This window comes from Hyperolius riggenbachi, chromosome 10 (assembly GCF_040937935.1).
Source record: "Hyperolius riggenbachi isolate aHypRig1 chromosome 10, aHypRig1.pri, whole genome shotgun sequence".
NCBI lineage: Eukaryota > Metazoa > Chordata > Amphibia > Anura > Hyperoliidae > Hyperolius > Hyperolius riggenbachi.
In genome coordinates this window covers 114341704-114367514 of record NC_090655.1, presented here as the reverse complement: position 1 = coordinate 114367514, position 25811 = coordinate 114341704, and the positions used below count along the sequence as shown (strand labels likewise).

The 25811-nt window shown below is 46.4% G+C and overlaps 1 protein-coding gene across 2 annotated transcripts in view; it reads right to left on the bottom strand.

Moving 5' to 3' along the window:
* TLL2 (tolloid like 2) overlaps positions 1-25811 on the bottom strand; it is a 222565-nt gene that overhangs the window by 177064 nt on the left and 19690 nt on the right. The window lies entirely within an intron of this gene.

Below are 25811 nucleotides of genomic sequence, written 5' to 3'. Positions count from 1 at the left end.
TGTATAGCACCTGTGAGTACATGTATAGCACCTGTGAGTACATGCATAGCACCTGTGTTTACAGCATGTGGGTAAAAGTGGCCATACATCTAGGGATGTATGGGCAGTTTAAATCAAGAGACAGATCTCTCTGTTTCACTGATCGAAGCTGCCCATACACCTCAGGCAGATTTCCAATGGATTTCAGCATGAAATCTTGCAGGAATCGGTCTAGTAGTGACGCCGCCTCATGCCCACGTTACCCTGGCAACCACATGGGGCATGTGTATGTGAGGCAGTGCAGAGGCGGAGCCAGCAGTGAACACTGTAGGATGTGGTGGTCTGGCTCTCTCTAAACATCTGGCCATTCAGAGACAAAAAGGTGGAAAAACGATTGGATCACCACCAGAGAGACGGTCTCCATAAAACAGCTGCCATAAGGAGGCTGCTGATGGAGGTCCCCAAATACCAAAGAAGTAGGAATGAGTAGTGACTACTGAGTAGTGACTCCTTCCATACTATACACAATGGAAAAGGAGTAAAACTGCATCCACAAAAATGTCAGGAATTTTTTTTTTTTGACAACCAAATAAGAAACACTAATTGCTATTAAAAGAAAATAAATAAACCTTTTTGAGTATTCCTTTAGTATTTATACCATATAGTTTTATTTGATATTCTAGAAAATTGCTTGTAAACTTATATTTATTTAATTGTGATTGCTGTATGTAAATAGCGAGTCAGAACTTAAAGCGGACCTGAACTCAGAACTTCCTCTCTGCTCTAAAAGATGAGCAACAGCATAATAACCTTTACAGAAAAACATTTCTTTGTTACAGCTGATACAAATCCTGAAATAAATCTGCAGTGTGTCTACTTCCTGCTTTCATGGAAGCAGACATAGCCTGTGCTTTCAAACAAGCTTATCTGACGTAGCAATCAGCTGACAAGGGGAGAGATCAAATTACAACTTGAGATTAATCACAGATAAGGGGGAATTAGACAGACTAAACTCTCTATATACATACAGGGTGCATTTCTCGGTTTTCCTTCTGTCCTGTGCAAGAGTTCAGGTCCACTTTAAAAATCCATTATGCGTTGTGAGTAACATGTGAGTAACTACCCGAGTTTGCATAAATGACACTCATTCTATCTACATATGGCCATATCTACCTAATATAAGTAATCTTTGCTCTGTATCCACTAAGGCTGGTTTCACAGTGGGACGTTAAAGTCCCACGTTACAGCAGCCAGTAACGCAGCCTAACTCACAGCACTGTAAATTCAATTGTGCTGTTCACAGTGCCCATGTTGCGTTACATTGTAACGCTGCACGTTCTGAGAAAGTGCAGCATACTGTACATTATACTGGGCTAAGCAGCGTTAGACTGCTTGCACATGCACAGTAATGTTGGAGAAGGAGATTAATATTCACTGCACTGCAGAGACTCATGGTAGGACTGTAGTGTTGTCCGGACCATGAACGAATCGTTCATTTGATCCGGATCTTTTTTGTGAGTCAAATCATCCGGATCATCACAATGAAAGATTCGGTTCACAGTGGATGTCTGTCTGGAAGAAACAGGAACATACAGAATGTACAGTGCAGGGAAAGTCCTGTCCTGCTAGTCATTTCACCCAGTCTGCTTCCCTAGTAAAATGATTCAAATGATTCGGTTCAAAGATCCGGATCTTTTCAATGATCCGATTCAAATGATCCGAATCCTTAAAAAGATCCAGACTTCCTATCACTAACCTGCTGCTTTGAAAGCTGCATAATGCAGCTCAATCTGACATCCAACTTCAACACCACCATACGTTGCGTTAGGGGCATGTTATGCGACCATAACGTCCCCTAAAACGCAACGTCTTGGTGTGTAAGTAGCCTTAATGTTCAGACAACATAACATAGATCTCCTCCTAAGGCTTACTATAAGCCTGAAGGATGTAGAGCGATGTCTTCATAATGCCTGGAGATCAATTAAGGGACCAATCAGTGAACCCCTCCCTGATGTTCAATGTTTCCCACCTCCATAGAGAAAAGGAAACAGAAGAATGCTGAAGTATGTAACCTCTAACCATGCCATGGGTTATAGCAGTGCACCCATGGTCTACACTTCAGCCAGCCTCCTCTGACATATGTAAAGGGTCCAAGCCTAATGTCACTTTGTGGCAGAGGAGTCTGGCTGGAGTGAAGGCTCGGGGGAACCATCATCCTTGCTGAAGCAGAGACGGGATATTGGGTGAATGCTTCCTAAGGCATCACCCACTTTTATAGCATGCTTCCTACATTAAAAAAAAATTAACGTCCCCATGAAGGGGTACTGCTTGTGATACAGCAATTTTCTGACACTTGTATAGTTACCTGAGGAAGCAGACTTACCCTACGAAACACATTGTGTATTGTATCCAGTAAATTCCCTTCATTGATCAATGATGTGGTCTTTACTTGGAGGTGGTAAGTCCACCACCCTTCCTCTTTTTAAATTGTTTTCAACCTTCTTATCAGAATTTGACATCTCCTAGTAGTGTATAATCATACAGCACACCTTTGGTGGGAGGTTGGGTTCCCCCACCCTCCTACGTGTTATTTCTTCTGGAGAGCAACTTCTAACCACGTACTTCACAGCCCTGAGTGTGATCAGGTTTGTGATCCACAACTGCTTTGTGTCTAGGTTCCCTTCGAGGGGACCTTGGTCTGTGAGAACCCATTTGTAAACGTTATTATATCTCAGTCCCAAATGACTAAACTCTTAGGGGTTGATTTCCTAAAGCAAATAATGTGAGCAACCTCCTGTTACACGCGCTATTAAATCAGAGTATCTTAATGTGAAGTCCCTGCAAGTTATGCGCGCTAGTGGCAGCACAGTGTGTATAAGTAAGCAATGGGCGCTCCATATAACAGCCACACGGGAGTGATGTATTGCAACCGTGATACTTCACTATCAGTGGCGGCTCCAGGATTTTTTTTGGGGGGGGGGGGGGGTGCTATGCAGGTGCTGGACCAACTTCTGGGGTAGCTGATGCTTTTGCGCGTAGCGGCAAAAAAATGGGTGTGGCTATGACCTGTGCGCCATTGCAAAAAAATGGGCGTGGTCATGACCGGATGAGGGCTGAGCAAACTGTAATTTAAAGTGAACCAGAGGTGAGAGCGATATTGAGGCTGCCATATTTATTTCCTTTTAAACAATATTAGTTGCCTGGCAGCCCTGCTGATCTATTTGGTTGCAGTAGTGAACTGAATTACACCAGAAACAAGTATGCAGCTAATCTTGTCAGTTCTGACAATATTGTCAGAAACCCCTGACCTGCTGCATGCTTGTTCAGGGTCTATGTCTGAAAGAATTAGAGGCAGAGGACCAGCACGGCAGCCAGGCAACTGGTATTGCTTAAAAGAAGATAAACATGGCAGCCTCAATATTATTCTCACCTCAGGTTCCCTTTAAAAGTGCAACGCAAAGACACTGGGCCCAAGTTTTGGTGACCCTTTCCCCAGAAAATTCACATAATTGTGCATGTTTTCTCAAGAAAATACACAGAATGTGAGCAGATTTGCCCAGAAAATAAGTTCAATCATGTCGGCAGACTTGATCAGAAAACACTTCAATCAAGTGTGGCAGACTTGCCCAGAAAATACACCTGTTAATAAATAAAACAAACATTTAATCATCCGCTAAAGACCTCCTGTCCCGGCCTCCGTCCGGCGTGCAGCTCCCACGATCCTCTGCAGCCAGCAACTGAAACTCCTGTGCTGAGAGCAGGGCTATGGGAAAATGGCGCTCGATGCCCTGCACTGCAGGCTCAAAGTCTCCAGAGCAGGGCTTCGGTTGCCATTTTACCGTACCCCTGCTCTGACGCTGCCGGAGCTGCTGCCGGTGAACTGACATGGCGTCTATTAGACGCCGAAAGTCAGTTCACGCTGGGGGTGCTTTAGGAGTGCTTGAAGAATTTTAGGGGGTGCTTCAGCACCCCAAAGCACCCCCCTGGCACCGCCACTGCTCACTATGGATGCTGATGCTAATGAATTAACTCTAACAATAATTAACATTCTTATGTTGATTAACATAGAGGTATCGATACATCACTACCACGCGGCTGTTATATGCAGCACCCCGTAGCGTGCAGGGACTTCACATTAAGGCACGCTAATTTAATAGCGTGAGTAACATTTCCTTTAGTAAATCAACCCCTTAGACTTCAACTCTTACTATTAACATTTTGCCTCTGCTCACCTCAGATTATTGACTTTTCATCTTATTTGAGGAGTAGAAAAATCTTCTACTGTACGCATGATGTATAGTGAAAAATTACAGATATTCAAATATAATATTATAATAGCTTATGGGGAAGAAAAAAAAAGGTTGCAACACACTTAAAATCATAGGAACTTTCTGCAGAAAGGAAGCATTTGGTGATGCTTTTACACATTGGGCTTGATTCACAAAGTGGTGCTAACCTAGTTAGCATGAATAAGGAGTTTGGGTGTGATAACTAGGGTGCTAACTTGGTTAGCACTGCTGTGCAAATCTGATCGCGCGCAAAACATTGCATCGCGGTGCGACAAAAACGGCGCACCCGATGCGCCTATAAGGTTGCATTGGATGCGACCTTAAGGGCTGGTTCAGACGGACGCTTGCGGAGCGTTTACCGCAAGCGTTCGGACCGTCGCGGTAAACGCTCCCATTCAAGTGAATGGGAGCGTTTACACCGAGCTTTTGCGCGCTTTTACCTGAACGCAGCGTTCGGGTCCCGATTTTCGCGAGCGTTCGGGCTGCCCCTGGAAGCAACATGTAGCTTCCAGGGAGCGGCCAACCGCGACGGCTAATGTTCCCCTACGGAAAAAAAAACCGCGACCGCATCACGACGCGACCGAAGGCTACTGAAAGCCTGAGCCGCCGCAACGCCCCCAGACGCAACGCCACGCAGACGTCCGTCTGAACCAGCCCTAACGTCGCATGGTGCGCCGGGACTTTGCGCGCGAGTGCTGCACATCAACTAGCTTTAGGCGTGATACAGGGCTTTTCACAAGCATGCTAACACTTAGCACTGCTTTGTGAATCAAGCCCAATATCTTGCACTGAGATTTGGAATGCTGCTATTGCTGTTCCCAGCCTTACAATGCTAATTTCCTAGCAATCATGCTTATGTTTTGGTTTCAGCAGCTTCTAAGTCACACATCTACAAGGGTAGAGTAAACAGAACGAGGCAGAGTGGAGTCAGAAGCCCTGTTCTGCATACAGGTTAGGAGACTGACTCAGTAATGTTGCACTGAGCAGTGCGATGCTGCAAGTCCATTGATTTTCAGTTGTTCCCTGCTGAAATCTATGGATGGTCAATGTGCTGAGTGTGAAATGAATCAAATCCCTCTGTGTTCAGATTCCGATTGGATAAAGGTCAATCGTTTTGCAGCACTGGGGGAAAATAGATGTGCGTATCTCTGTAGTTTTAATGTGCAAATTTGGACAGAGGCGCCAGGCAGGTTAAAATGATCTAAAAACAACTAAAAAAAGGAGGAGTACAGGTGGACTTACCTCCTGAAATGATGGACAATCAAGATTGTTCAAATCGCAAACAACAATTTATTTTGGCACTCCGCAACGCGTTTCGCAGGTATAACCCGCTTCATCAGGCAAGGAGTGCAAGCTCAAAAAGGTCCAATAGTGGCAATGCGCCTCTGCGAAACGCGTTGCGGAGTGCCAAAATAAATTGTTATTTGCGATTCGAACAATCTTGATTGTCCATCATTTCAGGAGGTAAGTCCACCTGTACTCCTCCTTTTTAGTTGTTTTTAGATCATTTTAACCTGCCTGGCGCCTCTGTCCAAATTTGCACATTAAAACTACAGAGATACGCACATCTATTTTCCCCCAGTGCTGCAAAACGATTGACCTTTATCCAATCGGAATCTGAACACAGAGGGATTTGATTCATTTCACACTCAGCACATTGACCATCCATAGATTTCAGCAGGGAACAACTGAAAATCAATGGACTTGCAGCATCGCACTGCTCAGTGCAACATTACTGAGTCAGTCTCCTAACCCGCCTCTGCCCAAATTTGCACAGTATATAGTCCACCTTGGGTGGAGGGGACTGTCCCCTTCTTTCTATCTACAGAGAGCGACTTCTTAAACCTGAGTGGGGTCAGGTTCTAATACTCCCCACCTGCAGTTCAAGTGGTTGCCTATGTGGTAACCCGTGTTTGTGAGTATATCCACATCTGTTAATTATTTCGCCAACAATTGTTAGACTTACTGCACTATATTGGGCTCTCGGTTTTTCTTTTTGTTTCAAGTGCTCTGTAGTTTTAAGTTTGTACAGAGAACAAAACATGAAATATGCACAGAAGGAGATTTTATCACTGGTTTAGAAAGGGGTTCTTTACAGTAAGAATGATTAAGAAGATCTTACTACAGTTAAACTCCCTGGCATTCCATTTCCCCAGGATTTCTATGTAAAAAAAAGTGATTCAATTAATTTCAAATAATTTTCAAGCATTTTTTTGTAATTCCTTTAAAAAAAAATTGGATTTGATAAAAAAAAAAAAAAAAAAAAAAAAAAAAATAGTGCTGCTGCGTGATCAACACCAATCGGCTGTGAACAGGTCATCCCTGTGGGAGAAGCAAATCTGCCAAGGGACATGGAAGAGGACACTGGGGAAGCTATTGGTGGTACACGACAAGGGATCAGACCGCCAATGGTGAGTATAAGCACCAGTATAGGTTATATTGTAACATCGACACAATTCAAACATTTTTGGCTCTATATACAATTACTCCCTCCAGCGATCATCTCTGCCAGTTGAAAGAGAGTCACAAAAGATAAGATAAAGAGGTTTATTGATAACGGAACTTAATTTCCTTAGGACCCGAGGATGTATGCCATCTAGGCCAGGTGCCTTGTCCATTTTTATTTATTTAGTCTTGCCTTCACTTCTTCCTGTGTTAAGTATTTAATATTACAATTGGAAGATTGAGACTCTTCTGCATCTGTAATTTGCAACAGTGTCATTTCCCTTGTGAACACAGAAACAAAGAAAGCATTTAAAAACTCTGCCTTACCTTCATCATCCACCATTGAGTTCCCACCCTCATCCTTTAGGAGTCCAATACAGTCGACCTTTCTTTTTTTTAGAGTTTATGTACTTGTAAACTTCTTTGGGTTAGATTTGATATCCCTAGCGATTTGATTTTAAGCTTCAATCTTTGCCCGCCTAATTTCTTTCTTACAATTTTTATTGCATCCTACCTAAAGTACAAGTGTCTCTGCATCTGTCCCTGAGTAAGTGCTTTTGTGCTACTGCACATGTCACGCTCTGACAGCTGTTGCGACAGGATGCAAGGACAGGGCAAGACAGCGGGCTGCCCGGGCAGGCATGTGAGCGCACGCGGCGGCCACATGCACGCGTGTTGCGTGCACGGCGAGGGCGGCCAACATGCGGGCACACGCATGCGCACTGTGATGCTGCGGCAAGGACTGACCTAGAGCCAGTTTTTAAACGGGCTTAGGTTGCCTAGTTCCTTATAATTGCTTAAAGAGGAGCTGTTAGGTATAGGGTCTCAGAGAAAATAAACACATATATCAGTAGCTAAAGATTGGCTGTACTTACATTACATATGCATTTCACTGTCCACGTTTGGATTTCACAGAATTTGTATATAGTATATGCAGAGATAGATGCTCCTGACAGCTCATGGCAGGCTCCATGTTTGTGAAGCCAAATGTGTCGTCACAGATAAGCTCGTTCTTGAACAACACGGTGTGCAGTGAATATTAATGAGCCATGTGGCTAGGAACAATAGCTGACTCCTGCAGTGTAGTCTGCCCGGAGATTTATCAGTGCTACGCTCTGGACTGATTACACAAGCTGCTGTACCGTCTCATTAGCAGCCGAGGGGAGGGCCCCAGAATGCTTTGCAGTTTAGCTGCGGCTTGCGTCTTTATGGGTCTATAACAGACTAAGATAAGCACACATCAAAGGTAACTGAAATGCTTATCTTCACTAATGGCTTTTGAGCTTCCTTCTAAACTGTTTAACACAGGAGAATAGAGGTTTAAATTAGCTTCTGCAGCCTGACAGTTACTCTTTAATGCAGCCTCGGTCCCCTCCTGTTTTAGGACCTTATAGGCATTATTTTTCCACTTAATTTTATCTCTAACCTTTCGAGTCATCCAGAGAGGCTTTTCTTTATTCCTAGATGTTTTGTTTCCATATGGGATATATTTACTACAGTATTGATTGAGAATAATTTTAAAAGCTTGCCATTTCCCTACAGTGTCCCTCCCTTGTAGTACATTATCCCAGCTCACCAAACTGAGTTGATTGAGCTTTTCTTTTCTAAAATTCATAGTATTAGTTGTCCCATGGCCTATCAGTCACTAGATCAAACGTTATTATGTTGTGATCACTATTTCCCAAATGTTCTTGAACCTGCACATTTGATACATTATCTGGTCTATTTGAAATGATCAAATCCAGTAACGCATTCCCCCTAGTTGGTTCAGTTACCATTTGAGTCAGGTAACGGTCCTGTAGTGTTGCCAAAACTCTGCCACTTTTACCAGGATGGGTAGCCTCAATACTCCAGTCAATGTCTGGAAAGTTGAAGTCACCCATAACTATGACCTCATTTTTACTTGCAGCTTTCTCAATCTGCTGTAGTAATTGCAGTTCTGCAGCTTCATGAATATGTGGTGGCCTGTAGCATACCCCAATAAGCAATTAGCACACGGCGCGTGTATGGTGAATGACACAGGACAGGTAATGTATACAACACACTAAAATAAAAAAATTTAAAAAAAAACAAACAAAAAAAAAAAACAACTTACATTTATACACCAGGGGACAGTAGCGAGGTGGCAAATGCAGCGGACTTGGCCAATTTCCAAGAGATGTCATGCTGAAATCAAATTGAAACCGGCCTGCAGTGTATGGGCAGTTGACAGATCTAATCAGATTCGATCAGAGAGTGTCTCTTGGTCGAATCTAGTTATGGAAAATTCTATACTTGCATTGAAAAGGGTGTTGGCTTTGCTTACTTTGCAGTTTTGGAGGTCGATACCTTGATCCAGTCAGAGAGTTTATGCTCTTGCAGCTTTTCTTTGTATATTATTTTTATTAATTGTATTTATAAAGCATCAATATATAACGCAGGTGCACTGAGGCTCAGCAGGTTGAACTTGATGGATGCATGTGTTTTTTCAGCCAAACTGTACTACCAAACATATGAAGCTCCCTGCTGTAAGAAAACAGGATTGGCCCCACCACACATAGAAATGTAAACAATAAGAAAATTAAGAATATCAAAAACTTCCCGAAACCTAGAGAAAACATTTTTAAAATTGTGTCCAGTGTCCTGGCCTTGCCTTTATAGTCTACTGCCTTAGGCCCGGTTCACACTTGCGGTTTAGTAAAAACCGCACCGGATGTCCGGACCGCACCGTATCCGGACCGGACCTGATCCGTACGGTTCCTATCCAGATCCGGTCCGTTTGCATCCGCTTTACGTGCGGTGTGAACACGGTTGCGGTCCGGATCCGGTTTCTTAAGGAGATAACATCCTTTTAATTACCTGGGGTCTGGGAGGTCAGCAGAAGGGTCTGGGGTCATTGTTGGAGACAGGTGGACGTGTGGAGACCATCCGTGGATACAGAGACTGCAGTTGGGACCATGGATCCAGGCATTTACTCGTAAACCTGGGAATTCTCTCTGTTACTCGTAAACCTGGGAATTCTCTCTGTTGTTCGCCTCCTTCAGCAGACATGTTGCTGGCAAAAAGAGCTCCAGCATGAAATCGCTGCTGCCCCACTCTTCGCTGGGCCCATGTGGTCCCCATCCAAAATGCATAGGAAGTGGGGTAGAACGTCCGGTTTTTGTAGCCAGTGTGTTGTGCGCTCTCCGGCTCTCATTGCTTTGTATTGGCCGGATGGTGCAGTCCGGCTCCGCTCCGGATACGGCTGCCGGAGGAGCCGGACCAAAAAATAGCGCATGTTGGAACGGACGCCGGAGTCCGGATCCGGCCCGGATCCGGCTCCGGTCCGGCAGAACGGACGCATGTGAACGGACGCATAGGCTTTCATTGCCATGCCGTGCGTCCGTTCCGTCCGTTCTGAAAGCGGTCCGGCTCCGGCACGGCGATTCCGGACGGCCACCGCTAATGTGAACCGGGCCTTAGCCACAGTACATCGAATAGTGACATTGCTACAGTAACGCTATTCTTCTACATCCTGGTTATCAACCCAAGATGAAAAGGAGAGTGTAGGGTACTCATTACCATACGTTTCAGTAAAATGTTGTCAGTGCTGTTAGATCACTGGACCCAGAGAACAATGGCCTTCCACTGAAAAACTCATGGGTGATGGAGTGGAGGTTGAGGAAGGGGGGGGGGGGGGGGGGGAGAGATTAGAAACACGCTCCTTATAGACAGACTTTAAAATGAACCTTAAGCCAAATAAAATTTGTTTTACTCACCTGGGGCTTCCCTCAGCCCCCTGCAGCTGTCCGGAGCCCTCGCAGCCTCGCTCCGATCCTCCTGGACCCGACAGGTGAGTGATTATTCGCGTTCCCAGCCACAGTAGCTCCCTCTATGTTGCTATAGCAGCATAGAGGCTGCTATAGCAACATAGAGGGCGCTATTGTGGCTGGGAACGCGAAGAATCACTCGCGTTCCCAGCCTGTCGGGTCCTGACGGCAAAACCGGAAGTGGTCGCCGGCGGGTCCAGGAGGATCGGAGCGAGGCTGCGAGGGCACCGGACAGCTGCAGGGGGCCCCAGGTGAGTAAAACGAATTTTTTTTTATTTGGCTGGAACTGTAGTGAAAATAACATATTGAATAGTTTGTTTGTTTTTTTTTTTTTTTTTTTTTTTTTTTTTACAATATTCATTTATAAGTGATGTAGCCACTGTTTGCCCATTGTAAAAATCTTTCCTCACCTTGCTTTACATTCTGAAATGTATTACAGGTGGCGACACCTTTAGACCTGTCAGGTGCAGCTCTACAAATTTCTGAGAATTAAAGCCAATTAATATATTGCCTAGCCTCCCAGAATGCTCTGGGAGGAGAATTCCGCATAGCTAAACAGACTAGGCTAAGCATCACTGGCAGGGCAACATACCAATATACAACATATATAGGAAGTGTTTCTGATGCTGGAGCCAGGAAAATTACCATAAAAGTGGGTATCCTGAATAATTTACTGCATTCTACAATTTGTTACTAGAGGGACTTTTTAATAGAGGTGTAGGATTCTCAGTGTACAAGTCAGCCTGGGTGAGACCGTGGAGCAAAATCTGAAAGCTGCAGGCTGTAAACAGGAGGGGATGATGTTGGCAAAGGAAAGGGACTATGACAAATGTAAGATTCCTCAGTAAAGACTTTTAAATGTTAGAACTGTGATAAACCTGGAAGAACTGCAAGGAATTGGAAGGCTCCCTACAGGGGCGTCGCTAGCCCTATTTTGGGGGGGGCACATGCCCCCAATCTGTCCTGGGGTGCCACGGATCTCCTCCCCAGGGGTGCCCGGCACTGCCCGCTGTCCCCTCCTGGCCACCGCTGACCCATCCTAGCCGCCGCTGCCTCCCTGGCCGCCGCTGCCTAACCCCCCCCCCCCCCCCCCTGCTGACCCCGCGGCCAGAGCTTTAGACCTTGATCAGCGGGCGACCAGACGCAGCGGGCGCTAGGACCTAGCGTACACCGCTGATATGCGGTAGTGACATCACTTCCGCATATACAGCGTGGTGCGTCTGGCGCCCGCTCTATCTGGTCGGGTCGCCCGCTGCGCTGATCGAGGTCTGCTGGCTGCGAGGTAAGGGGGGGCGCGCCTGTCACTCACTACCTAACGGGGGTCCCTGTCACTCACTAGCTAATTGGGGTCCCTGTCACTCACTAACTGGGGTCTCTGTCACTATCTATCAGGGGTCCCTGTCACTCACTATCAGGGGTCCCTGTCACTCACTATCGGGGGTCCCTGTCACTCACTAACTGGGGTCCCTGTCACTATCGGGGGTCCCTGTCACTCACTATCGGAGGTCCCTGTCACTCACTATCGGAGGTCCCTGTCACTCGCTAGCTAACGTGGTCCCTGTCCCTCGCTAGCTAACGGGGTCCCTGTCACTCGCTAGCTAACGGGGTCCCTGTCACTCACTAACTGGGGTCCCTGTCACTCACTAACTGGGGTCCCTGTCACTCACTAACTGGGGTCCCTGTCACTCACTAACTGGGGTCCCTGTCACTATCGGGGGGTCCCTGTCACTCACTAGCTAACTGGGGTCCCTGTCACTATCTAACTGGGGTCACTATCGGGGGTCCCTGTCACTCACTATTGGGGGTCCCTGTCACTCACTAACTGGGGTCCCTGTCACTCACTACCTAACTGGAGGCGCCTGTCACTCACTACCTAACTTGGGGGGCTACCATATTAAGGGGGCATTTTGCCTATTTATGTGAAATGCTGTCCATTTATGTGCCTCATGACTGCTGAATTTGTCTTGTTGGGGGCCTTATGATTTGTTGGGGGCCTCATGATTGCTGAATTTGTCTTGTTGGGGGCCTCATGATTTGTTGGGGGCCTCATGATTGCTGAATTTGTCATGTAGGGGGCGTCACGATTGCTGAATTTGTCATGTCGGGGGCCTCACGATTGCTGAATTTGTCATGTCGGGGGCCTCACGATTGCTGAATTTGTCTTGTTGGGGGTCACATGATTGCTAACCAGTGGCGGCTCCAGCTTCAGATTTTTGGGGGGGCTCAATGGCTGGAAGGCGGGGCTCATGCCGAAAAATGGGTGTGGTCATGCAACAGAATGTGGGCATGGTCATGGGTGGGCCAAATATACATGACCTTAGCAGTGGTGTAAAAACTCTGCCAGGGAAGTTTGAGCTCTGCCAGTGTTTCCCCTCAAAATACATGTAATCTAACAGCATTTCACCAAAAATACACGTAATCTGGCAAAGGTTCCTCCAAAATACAGATAATATGGCAGTGGTTCATCCAAAATAGACAATCTGGCAACAGCGTTCCCCCCCAAAATACATAATCTATGGTAAAAATTTGTCAATCTTGAGGCCTCCAAGTAATGAGAAATGCAGCAAACACAAGGCCTCAAAGCAATGAGAAATGCAGCAAACGTGAGGCCTCCAAGAAATAACAAATGCAGCAATCATAAGACTTCCAAGTAGTAACAAACGTAGCAATCATGAGGCCTCCAACTAATGACAAAATTCTGCAACCATGAGGCTTTGTAATGACAAATACAGTACAATAACTGAGGCCTCTAAGTAATGACAAAATAAGCAATCATGAGTCCTCTAAGTTAAAAATGCACATCAATATATTTCCACACACAGTAGGGGGTAGACAGAGACAGAGGGTGGGCAGAGAGGTGGAAAGAGACAGAGGGGGAGAGAGAGTGTGCAGAAGGAGAAAGGCAGTGGGGAGATAGGGTGGGCAGAGAGGGGGAAAGAGACACAGGGGGGAGAGAGGTTGGGCAGAGAGGCGGAAAGAGACAGAGGGGGAGAGAGGGTGGGCAGAGAGGTGGAGAGAGACAGAGGGGGAGAGAGGGTGGCCAGAGAGGTGGAAAGAGACAGAGGGGGAGAGAGGGTGGGCAGGGAGGTGGAAAGAGACAGATGGGGAGAGAGAGTGGGCAGGGAGGTGGAAAGAGACAGAGAAGGAGAGAGGGTGGGCAGGGAGGTGGAAAGAGACAAAGGGGGAGAGAGGGTGTGCATAGAGGTGGAAAGACAGAGGGGGAGAGAGGGTGGGCAGAGAGGTGGAAAGAGACAGAGGGGGAGAGAGGGTGGGCTCCTCTGAGGACAGTCAGTGACATGACTATGTACTCTGTAATGTGCTGCAGAAGATGTCAGTGCTGTATAAATACATAATAATAATATGGTAGGACATTAGACTATGACTATGGTGGTACTAGGATTAGATTGTGAGCTCCTCAGTGACATGACTATGTACTCTGTAAACTGATGCAGAGGGTGTCAGTGCTACCATAAGCAACAGCATAATAACCTTTTAAGAAATACATTTCTCTCAGAGTCTGTCAGAATCACTCAACACTCACCCCTCACTAGGCCTTGGCTTGGAATGCTGTTGCCTGTGTGGCTGTGGTGTGCCTGGCCTTGTCTCTCTCTGGCTGGCCTGGAGTCTGGTGGTCGGATCGATGGCGGCAGCGGGCCTGACCCCCGTTCATTGTTTCTCTCGCTGCCTGGCTGCTGGAGCTGGCAGGGCCTATGGCTTGCCGGCAGAGGCGGCCTTAGAGTACGCGGGGCCTGGGGCGAGTGCTGTATGCAGGGCCTATCGCCATAAGTGTAGGCCATATACCGGACCACCACACTTTTAAAGGGAACCTTAAAGGGAACCTGAACCGATTATTTAAAATAAACACATGACGTAGCTGCAAATCAGTATTACATACTTACCTCACCTTTAGTTCCTCTCAGAAGCTCACCATTTTCTTTTTACAGTGATCCCTTCCAGTTCTGACAATTGTTTGGTGGGAGGGTAGGTAGGCAGGCAGGCTACACCGCTGGCTGGTGGGAGGGTGGGAAGGCTACACAGCTGGCTGGTGAGAGAGTGGGTAGGTAGGTGACTGCTGGGTGGGCAGGTAGGCTACAAAGCTGGCTGGTGGGAAAGTGGGTAGGCTACAAAGCTGGCTGGTGGAACGGTGGGCAGGCTACACAGGTGGGCTGGTGGGTAGGTGGGCTGGTGAGAGGCTAGGTAGGCTATGCTGCTGGCGGGTGGGTAGGTAGGCTATGCGGGTGAGTAGGTAGGCTATGCAGGCGGGTGAGTGGGTAGGTAGGCTATGCAGGTGGGTGGGTGGATGGGTAGGTAGGCTATGCAGGTGGGTGGGTGGATGGGTGGGTAGGTATGCTATGCATGTGGGTGGGTGGATGGGTAGGTAGGTATGCTATGCATGTGGGTGGGTAGGTAGGTAGGCTATGTGGGTGGGAGGGTAGGTAGGTATGCATGTGGGTGGGTAGGTAGGTAGGCTATGTGGGTGGGTAGGTAGGTTATGCGGCTGGTTGGTTGGTTGGTGGGTAGGTAGGCTGTGAAGTTTGAGGGTGGGTAGGCTATGCAGGTGGGTGAGTGGGTAGGTAGGCTATGCAGGTGGGTGGATGGGTAGGTAGGCTATGCGGGTGGGTAGGTAGGTATGCTATGCATGTGGGTAGGTAGGTAGGCTAAGTGGGTGGGAGGGTAGGTATGTAGGTAGGCTATGCAGCTGGCTGGTGGGTGGGTAGGTAGGTAGGCTATGCAGCTGGCTGGTGGGTAGGTAGGCTATGCGGCTGGTTGGTTGGTGGATGGGTCAGGGTGGGTAGGTAGGTAGGCTGTGAAGTTTGAGGGTGGGTAGGTGATTGCAGGGTATTTAGAGATGCTACAAAGCTGGCTGGTGGGAGAGTGGGTAGGTAGCTGTGTACCAGCTGGTGGGGAGGTTAGATGGGCTACTTGTGTGCAGTGAACGGCCGCCTGGGCCAAAGTGTTGCTGATTGCTGAAGAGGGCACGGAGGGGAGCCTGACTTCTGCCCTCCCTCCCTCACCTAGGGGCCCCCCTCCTGTCATGCAGTTACAAGCTCGGTGGAAAATACAGCTTACCTCCCAGGCTCCGGTCTCCAGCAGACGTTTGCCTCCTCTGTAATGCCGCTCACGGTGAATCCGGAAGTACAGTGAGCGACATGCAGAGGAGACGGCGTGGACCTGAAGCTCTAGCGTCTGCTGAAGTGGAGGCCGGTCCCTGTAGCTGTATCTTGCGGCGCGCTTGTAACAGCATAACAGGAGGGGAGCCCCGAGGTGAGGGAGGGAGGGTAGAAGTCGGGCTCCCCTCCCCGCAGCATGCTGCAGCATTTTGGTCCAGGGCGCCTCTGCAACCCTGCCGAACAGTCGGGGCACTTGTGTCGGGCACTCTGTGGGCGGGGATTCGTGGGCAGTGCACCGAACCTATGCCCTTAGCGATGCGTCTACCGCCTAAGGAGGCTGAAGCTGGGTCAGGCTTCCTCATAAGCAGACCAGCGCTGCTAGCATGTGGCAGTGCGGGCCGGGGCCTCTTCAGGCGCGGGGCCTGGGGCGATCGCCCCACTTGCCCCCCCCAAAGGCCGGCTCTGCTTGCCGGCGCTGCTCCTCCGAGTCTCCCACTCTGTCTCCCTCCTCGCTAGGCATCGCGGTGGACAGGGTTTCCCTTGGTGGCTCGTGGCTGCTGGGCTGGCCTGGGCTGCTTGGTTTGCTGGCGCTTCTCGTCCTCCTCGCTCGTGACTGGCTGCTGAGCCGGGCTGCTCAGCCCTCTTATTGGGCAGCAGAGAAAGGCGATCAGTCATTGGCCGAAGGGGGAGAGGAGGGAGGCTGAGGGAGGGGGGAACGAAGCGCAGCATGGCGCGGCACACATGCGCAAAAGAGATTATTTAAATTTATGACTTTTTTGACTGACACATGCCCAGGAAATACGGGCAATATGGACAGCGGGTTTTTGAGGGTTTTTTTACTGACAGTCCGTATAAATACGGACGCTTGGCAACCCTGGCGCTGAGCACTCTGCACTTTACTCGGACTCAAGCTGGCCATGGTGGGAGGGGGGGCTTTAATGGGGGCTGACCACATGACAGCTGGGGCTGAAGCCTGGGTAAGCCCCAGTGTAGCGCCGCCACTGTTTGCTAACTGCGAGACTATGGGAAAAGCTGAATCCTTATATGAGACAATAGCATTAAACCTACTTTTTTAGCTTTTTAAAACAGAAAAAAAAACTGGGAGGTTCTAAAAAATTGAATAAATTATTCAGGAGTAGGATGGATGAAATTGTTTATCTTCACAGTTTATTTTCAACTTGGATTTTCCATAATGTTCATGTATGAGTTAAAACGTTTGTACAGTATTTAGTTTAAATTGCTGTTGCCACTTTGCGATAGATAAGTGACTTTTGGGTTGCAGTTTGGGCACTCGGCCTCCAAAAGGTTTGCCACCACTGTCCTAATGTCCCACCATTGCTAGGTTCATGTAAATTTGTCTCCACCCATTACCACACCTACATTCTGGTCCATGGCCCACCCATTTTTCGGTGCGGCGCGATAAGCGCGCTGCACAACGTGATCCTCATATTTTTGGCACGCTAGCTGCAGTGTGCTGAATTCTGCTGCCTACAGTATGTACAGTATACGCTGTTCTCTAGTGCCTGCACTGTGTGCTGATCTACCTCCAGTGTGTACAGTGTAAGGTGTTACTCTGTGCCTTTACTGATTGTAAACCAGCTGTATTGTATGCTGGTCCCTGCTACTTTCAGTATGTACAGTATTAGCTGTAAAGCCTGGTACACACATACAATTTTGATTAGCCAATTTTAGCTCTGTTCATAAAATTCATTGTCTGTTGGCCCACTTACTGCACGGGGGTGGTAAAATTGGTGGTCAGTGATTGACCAATCAAAATTGTATGTGCGTATACATCTTTGATCTATGCCTATACTGATTGTAAATTATCTAAATAAAGGACAGGGGGCTCCATCCAATATTTCGATGGGCAGGCCCGTTATCTGTAGCTTACACCGCTGCTAAGTTCATGTACATTTGGCCCCACCCATGGCCATGCCCACTCACCTCATGGCCGCGCCCATTTTTTGCCACATATACCTCCCCACCTGGTGCCCCCGATCTCTAAGGACCCAAGAAACACCCCTGGCTCCCTAAATACCTAGCAAGGAATGGATCATGCGGGAAATACACTGGCAAACCAATAGGTATGCAGAGGAAATAGGAAGCGACTAACTGAGGCACTAAAGGCAGACACATCCATAAGCACATTTCTGTTTTTTGACCTTCTGTTTCTTGGATTAAGTGTCAGAGATAGTCAAGTAACCTGTCTTGTTGACTCTTGTAACGTCCAGAGAGATCAGGATTATACTCAACCGCTGAAATGGCAAACAGCCTCGGACTGAACTGGGCTCTGAAAAATGTAGCTGTCGGGCATAAAATAAAAAAATCAATTCTTTATTTTTATCTGGTAAACAAGTAATAAGGTTGAAAATCAGGCAATCCAAAAGTGAAAAAAAAATTCTTACTTTTCTTCTCCATAAAACATGCTGCACAAAGGAAGTTGGAGGGCATGCTTGGTTTTCTTTTTTTCCTTCTTCACTTTCCCCTCAGATATAACTAATGCTTCCGGATTGGCTAAAGACTCTTTCCCTTCCATTTTCCCCTCCCACACCTCTGTTCCTCTCCGATATGCCAATATTTCTCATGCTGAGAAGCTGAGAAAAGCAGCTTCTGGAATGAAATCAGATCCATACAAATAAACCAGCTCTGCAGAGTCACAGAATAGTGATTTATGACAATTCACTTCCTACTGCAGAGCTGGGTGGGAGGTACAAAGGGGAAAAAAGGATGCACAAGGCACAGTGCCTGCAACTGAAGCAAGTAATAGAACATCCATGGGGATGGGGCTTAGTTCAGAGGGTGGGGCTTAGTTCAGGGGGTGGGGCTTAATACAGCAACCTGGCACCCTCAGGACCAATGGCACTCCAGGCAAAGGCCTGTACTGTCTATGCCTAAAGGCGCCCCTGCATTAATGTGTCTTTCAACACCAGTTATATGGATTTGATACACATCTTAAACTTTCAGCATCAGACCATATAACACTCCTATGCTGAGACCCTTACTGCCATTTTAACACCTCTTTTAAAACTCGCACTTCCTAAAGTCTAACAAGTAAAACAGAACAGCTTCATTTCCCACTCCCTCAAAGGACCTCTACGCCTGAAATATCAGTCACATCCCTAAAACCTCAGCTTTTAAAGCACACTGCTCAGAGGTTAATATTGACTTATCTATTCAAACCATGCACTCACTGATCGCTAACCACAGGACATTATAGTACTAAAATGCTAGTGCACATCCTAATCATATGCGACATTAATTACTACTACTACTACTACTACTACTACTACTACTACTACTACTACTACTACTAATAATAATTCCGAACATTTTTATAGCGATTTTCTCCTGCCGGAGTCAAAGCGCTCATGAGCTGCAGCCACATGGATGCGCTGAAGAGGCCACCATGCAGTGTTAGGGAGTCTTGCCTTGAACTCCTTACTGAATAGGTACTGACCCTAGCCAGGATTCTAACCCTGGTCTCCCATGTCAAAGGCAGTGCCCTTAAAGTGGGATTGTCACCATAAAAATAAAATTTCAACAGCAACTGGTCTGAGTGTATTAAGTGATAAAGATGCTAATCCTGCATTCAATAACTTGCAAAACTTTTTCTGCTGTTAGGATTTGATTTGGAGTTATCACATACTTAAGTAGCACTGGCCCTTTAGTAGTCAGTGCCAAACAGTTGCATGCTGGGGGTTCTTTTCATCTATAATATATTCATCCTCTTCCATTCTTCCCTGCCTAGCTGCTTATCTGAAACACGATCCCCTGCTCACTTGTGTTTACAAGCAAGGCTGAGGTGACTCAGTGATTGGAGGAGAAAAGTAGAAAAAAGTAAAGGGCAGAAATTACATCAGGATTTAGCCTAAACTGTGGGAAAAAGTCATGGTTCCCACCAGGAACAGAATTTTCTTCATTTACTATATAACATTCACTGAAATCAAAATGTGGACAGTGCAATACATGTGTTATGTAAGTAGATCAAGTATTTATTGTAACGATTGTGGAATCGTCTCCGTGGTCAGCGCACCAGACGTGCGCTGACGCAGCGGATTTCCTCCACAAGCGTATTATTGCGGACACCCAGGCTAGGTGCTATGCACCCGCAGAGGGCAATTCCCACCGGCAGATGGCGCTGTGGAGTGCAGGCGAACACAGCCGCTGCACAGCCACAGATGCCGAATGGGAATTGTACAGATCCGGGACAAGGTACAATCAGACAGGGCTGGATAGCCCACAGGGAACAGAGCAAAGGGACAGAACCAATGTGTGCCCACCAAATTAGTCGCCACCCAGCGACAGCGAACACACAACGGCGGAAACGAAGTAGGAAATGCAATCGCAAGAATGGCGATTGCCAATAGCGACACAAGACTGAGCAGGACAGAGCACAAGGGTACCAAAGGCACAGCAAATCATACAAAGAGAAAGATAAAGAAAATAACAAATGCTAGCTGAACGCGAACACCACACTCATTCGCAACAGTGCACGCGTTCGTGCGCGGTCTCCGCGTGTTACGCACAACAGAGACAAGCACGCCTAACTAACCAAAGACAGACAAACACGAAACAGAGAACGCGAGCGCTTGCTTAACAGTTACCTCACCGAGCCTACAGCAAGCGTTTCGAATCAGACAAGACAGACAAACGTGAAACAGGAACTAGGCAGAAAGGATCCACCGCTCTTCCGTCAGAGCAAGTGTGATCCAAGCAGAAACACAGATCAGAACGATCCACAGCCGCTACCGCTAGCGGTTAGTGCGATACAGGAAGACAGATCAGAAGGATCCACAGCACTAGCGAAAAGTGGCTAGCGCGATCCAGGTACAGAGTAGCAGAACAGAAGGATCCCCAGCGCTAGCGAAAAGTGGCTAGCGCGATCCCAGAAGACAGAACAGAAGGATCCCCAGCGCTAGCAAAAAGTAGCTAGTGCGATCCCAGGAGACAGAACAGAAGGATCCCCAGCGCTAGCGAAAAGTGGCTAGCGCGATCCCAGAAGACAGAACAGAAGGATCCACAGCACTAGCGCAAAGAGACTAGTGCGATCCAGAGAAGATAATAACAGAACAGAAGGGCCTACCAGTAGCAACCGCTGCTCTGGTTAGCACCCCACAGACAGACAGCAAGAAGTTTTGAATCAGGATGATACCATTTATTGGCTAACTTAGAGATGGATAAACAGTGAGCTTTCGACTTATAAAAAGCCTTCGTCGGACTGGTTCCTGACCAGAACTGAAAAACACAGCTTATATACACTGACATACAGAGGAGAAACATTCTTTAGCAAACATAAATGTAATTAGATGCCTTAACTGTTACTGAGGAGGCTTTCCCAGGCATCCTATCTAAATTGATAAGATCAATAGAATCCTCAACATGACATAAAGCAGACTCTGGTGATGAAGAGACATCATAAATTCCGAATTCAAATGGTAACTGGCCTGGTTACATGCACCATTAATTCTAAGCTTAAGAGAATTGTGGCATTTAAAGCCAGCACCTGAAAGCAAATAAAATGAATAGTGACAGTGAATTCCATCTTACACAGCATATGGCACAAAAATGAATGAAAAGATAGAAAAATTAAAATTAAAAGAACTGTGGCATTTAAAACCCATCGTACCAGCACAAGAAGTTGGAGTCCTTGTTTAAACCATCTTGTACAGTTTTGAACCAATGTATAAACTTAGTTTCTTGTGTTAGTCTCATGTTTCCCGATTTGAAGCCACCCATTAATACAGTGACGCGAAAATCGCTTAAACTGTGTCCAGGTAAACAAAAGTGTGTTGGTATTGGGAGATCAGTATAATTTGTAATATCCTTTTTCCTGCTGTTAATAGTGGATCTGTGGTGTGTCATGCGATCCCGCAGTGGTTGACTTGTTTCTCCCACATAAATTCCTTTGGGGCATTTTGCACACATGATCAGGTATACCACATTAGATGAGTCGCAGGAAAAGGTGCCTTGTACTTTGTATTCCTGTTGTGTACCCGGTATTAGTATCCTGTCAGTGGAATGGATGTATTCACAGGTCCCACATGTTTTCCCTCGGCAGGGGAATGTTCCATTTTGTTCTTGCCTATTTAAGGCACTCCTCACTATCATCTGCTTAAGATTGGGTGGCTGTCGGAACGACAGACAGAACAGGCAATACAAATAATACAATCCTAACTAGACTAGGGAATCTGCCTAGCGCAGTCCCACGAATAATTCTAAACTAATCTTCAACGAGAAGTAGCATGACTGACACTCACTAGGAGTGTATACTACATAGCAATGGCTGACACTCCAGCAGTGTCCATCAGGAACAGACCATGGAAGGGAAATGTCCAGCAAAGCATTCTGGGAGCAGAATGCTTTTATAGTGCCAGTCATCAAAAGAAGGCAGGTAACGGATTTGCATGACTAATGTATGCAAATCCCTCAGCAACACAAGCTGCACAACTGACAGAAGGACTCCTTTCCAGAGTCCTGCAGCAAGCAAACCTAAACAATGGTCAAAAGGCTGCCTGCCTGCGCAGGCAGCTGAGCGGATTCTCACATTTATCTACTTATATATATGTAAACGAGATAAACAGAGGAACACCAAGAGCCCCAATAGTGTAGTATGTATTGACAAAGGGGGTAATGACAAAGAGTAATAGTTGTTATACTCACAAACATGGGTCACCAATAGGCAACCACTGTAAAGGCAGGTGGGGAGATTATCCTGACCCCACTCAGGAATAAGAAGTCGCTCTCTGTAGATAGTAGAAAGGGTCGCAACCCTCCACCAAGGGTGGATACAATATTATATAAGATAGAACAGAGGCGCCAAAAGGATAAAAGGGGTTTTAAAGGAGCTTAAAAGCCAAAACTTGGTAATTAGAGGAGGCAGTGGTGGACTTACCTCCTCCAAGCAGACACAACACGACTGTACATTCAGTCTATTTATTAACGAACTCCAGATAAAACAAAGCAACGCATTTCACGGGTCAGCGCCCGCTTCCTCAGGCAATAGAAAAGGGATTTACAGCATCTAGCAAAACATCTAGCAAAACAGAGGCGCTGAGTGTCGTTTGTTTTGCTAGATGCTGTAACTCCTTTTTCTATTGCCTGAGGAAGCGGGCGCTGACCCGTGAAACGCGTTGCTTTGTTTTATCTGGAGTTCGTTAATAAATAGACTGAATGTACAGTCGTGTTGTGTCTGCTTGGAGGAGGTAAGTCCACCACTGCCTCCTCTAATTACCAAGTTTTGGCTTTTAAGCTCCTTTAAAACCCCTTTTATCGCCTCTGTTCTCTCTTATATAAAACTTATATATATATATATATATATATATATATATATATATATATATATATATATATATATATATATATATATATATGTTTTTTTCCCTGGCATAGTATGGCTAATCCTACTGCTTTAACCAGTACATTATCCAGCCACTAGTATAATTACTCTAACATCCTCCTCTGCTGCCTACCAACGAACCGACTAACATCTCTCCAATTCTTACTGAACTCTACAGCTCAACTCAGTCACCTCTCTTCTGACTCTTCATCATCTCTTCCTCTTCACTGTCTCCAGTACCGTAGCGGCTCCACTTCAAGCTAAAGCTCTTTTCTATTTATCAAGAGGCTACAAAGCAAGAAGTAACAGAATTAGCTTGCTATTGAAACTGGGTCAGCCTCAAGTTCAGCCTTGCCATTCATCATTTTAAGCCAAACTGAAAAAAACATGCTTACACCTAAAATTCGGGTTTGTGCAATTTCATCCTTTATTATACAAGTTTCAATCCACCATCGTCCATTTTTAATGGAATCATGGAATCTGATGGCAATGGACAGAAGTCCTCCAGCACTTCAATATAATTTGAATTCAGTACCCAAATCTACCTGAACATTGGGGCTAAGGTCGCCCAAACCGAATCTGAACAGAACAGAGACAAATTCAAATAACACTACTAGGCATTTTTGATTTTGGGTGATCCAGCTCAGTGTACAGCTGAAGTTGATGCAAAGTTAAAAACGTTTCCTCATCCCTTTATTGTTATTTACAGTACACAGCTCGGGTCTCCTCTTTACCATGGAGCGGTGATGCATGCAGGCATCCTCCTTAGGGTCCTGATCGTATGTCACATCATGTGGTCGCGACCCGAAGCACACAGCACTAATCCGTGGTGGAAGAGAGGACCCAACTCAGCATCCGGTCAGGTAAATACCAAAGCACTACTCTGCATTTGAGGAACAACAGGTTTGGCCGACCACTGCTAAAAGGCCACTGCGCAGCTGCTAAAACATTAAACCTAATCTGCGGGGACAGTGAATAGATTTTTCCTCCAAAAATTATTCTTCACGCATCATCTTAATTGGGTTTGTGGACAATAGTCAACATCTCTGGCTATGTGCACAACTTTCTCAGTGGATTCATAAGAGATCTTCAAGAATGAATATGTACAAAAGGTTTATACTGTAACTCTGATTAAATTATATAAACACAAAACTCAAACTATTATAATATGTATTTCCAAGACTGAAGATATATAGTGTATGCAGTTACCGTATCTCTTCATAGAAATGAGATTACCTAAACATATCAAATTAATTGATTTCATGAGTCATATACAAGTTCCCATCTCGTGGGTAAGTGGACCTTTTAATGACAATAGTTACATGCTTTTACACAGAATAGAGCATATTATAGCTCAAATATAAAAAAGAGACTTTCTTGCAATGTATTATATCATAAAAAAGATTAAAATTATTTTAAAAATCAGGATGTCTGCGTCTCCTTTTACACTAGGCCGTTTTCATTGCGTTGCACTACTCTTTCTGCACGCAGGGTAACGCAACAGCAATGAAAGTCTATGGGGCCTAGTACACTTCCTGTATTTTTGGGACTAAGAGACTCACTTTTTCTCCCCTAATGTGGGGAAGAATGTCAGTGGAGTGTTATAATCCAAATTGCAGGGAGTTCCTGACTTGTGAACACTTGCCAATATGAACCTCCACCCCGCCGCAATGTCGGGGACTCCCTATACTGTGCCCATGCAGAGGAGGGCAAAGGGGGGCAAAAAGAGGACACAGGGGGTCGCAAAGGGACATAGAGGAGGAGACAAAGGGGCATAGAGAAGGACACAAGGAGGACAAATGTGAACAAATGGGTAACACAGGACGACACAAGGTGGACAGAGGAAGACACCAGAGGCACAAGGGGGCATGAGATACAAAGGGGGCATAATCCACAAGATGCCCCTTCACCATGGGTGCACCAGGTTTAGTATATATTTTTTTCTTGGTTTTTGTCTTCTAAACCGAGGTGCGTCTTATGGTTAGGAGCGCAGGGCTGTGGAGTCAGAGTTGGAGTCAGAGCAATTTAGGGTACCTGGAGTCGGAGGTTTCATAAACTGAGGAGTCGGGAGTCGGGTGATTTTAGTACCAAATCCACAGCCCTGGCAAGTATTAGACTAAGGAGTCGAAATCGAGGAGTCGGAGCCATTTTGGGTACCTGGAGTCGGAGTCAGTGGTTTCATAAACTGAGAAGTCGGAGTCGGATGATTTTTGTACAGACTCCACAGCCCTGCAGGAGCGTCTTATAGTCCGAAAGATACGGTACTTCCATGCGTCGCAGCGGAAGTGGCCGAATCACCACCGAGCCATCACAAAGTCAACAGCACAATATCGTCGGACTTCCGTGGCGGAAGTAATGTAAGTCAAAGGATGACGTATACATTTAAAACACGTTGACAGCGGTGCAGCACGCATGGGCTTAATGATGCAAATAAGACAGGGGACACGGGACTCCCAGTGATGTGGCAATGCAAATGCACTGGCCAAGTATAAAACCAGCCTAAAAGCTTAACTTGATGTCGCTGTAGTGAAAGAACTATGCACTGGCCTTTGTTCTTAACAGGAGTGTCACCATAAAAATCAAATTTCAACAGCAACTGGTCTGAGTGTGATAAGTGATAAAGATGCTAATCCTGCATTCAAAACTTTTTCTGCTGTTATGATTTGGAGTTATTACATACTTAAAGCTGGCCATACACTAGGCCGATTCTCCGCTCTGGTCTGGTCTCCGGCATGCTTCGCTTCTTCCTGTCCCGGCAGGAAGTTTAAACAGTAGAGGGCGCTCTACTGTTTAAACTTCCCCCAGACAGGAAGAAGTGAAGCATGCCGGACCCGGAGACCAGACCAGAGCGGAGAAGACAGCG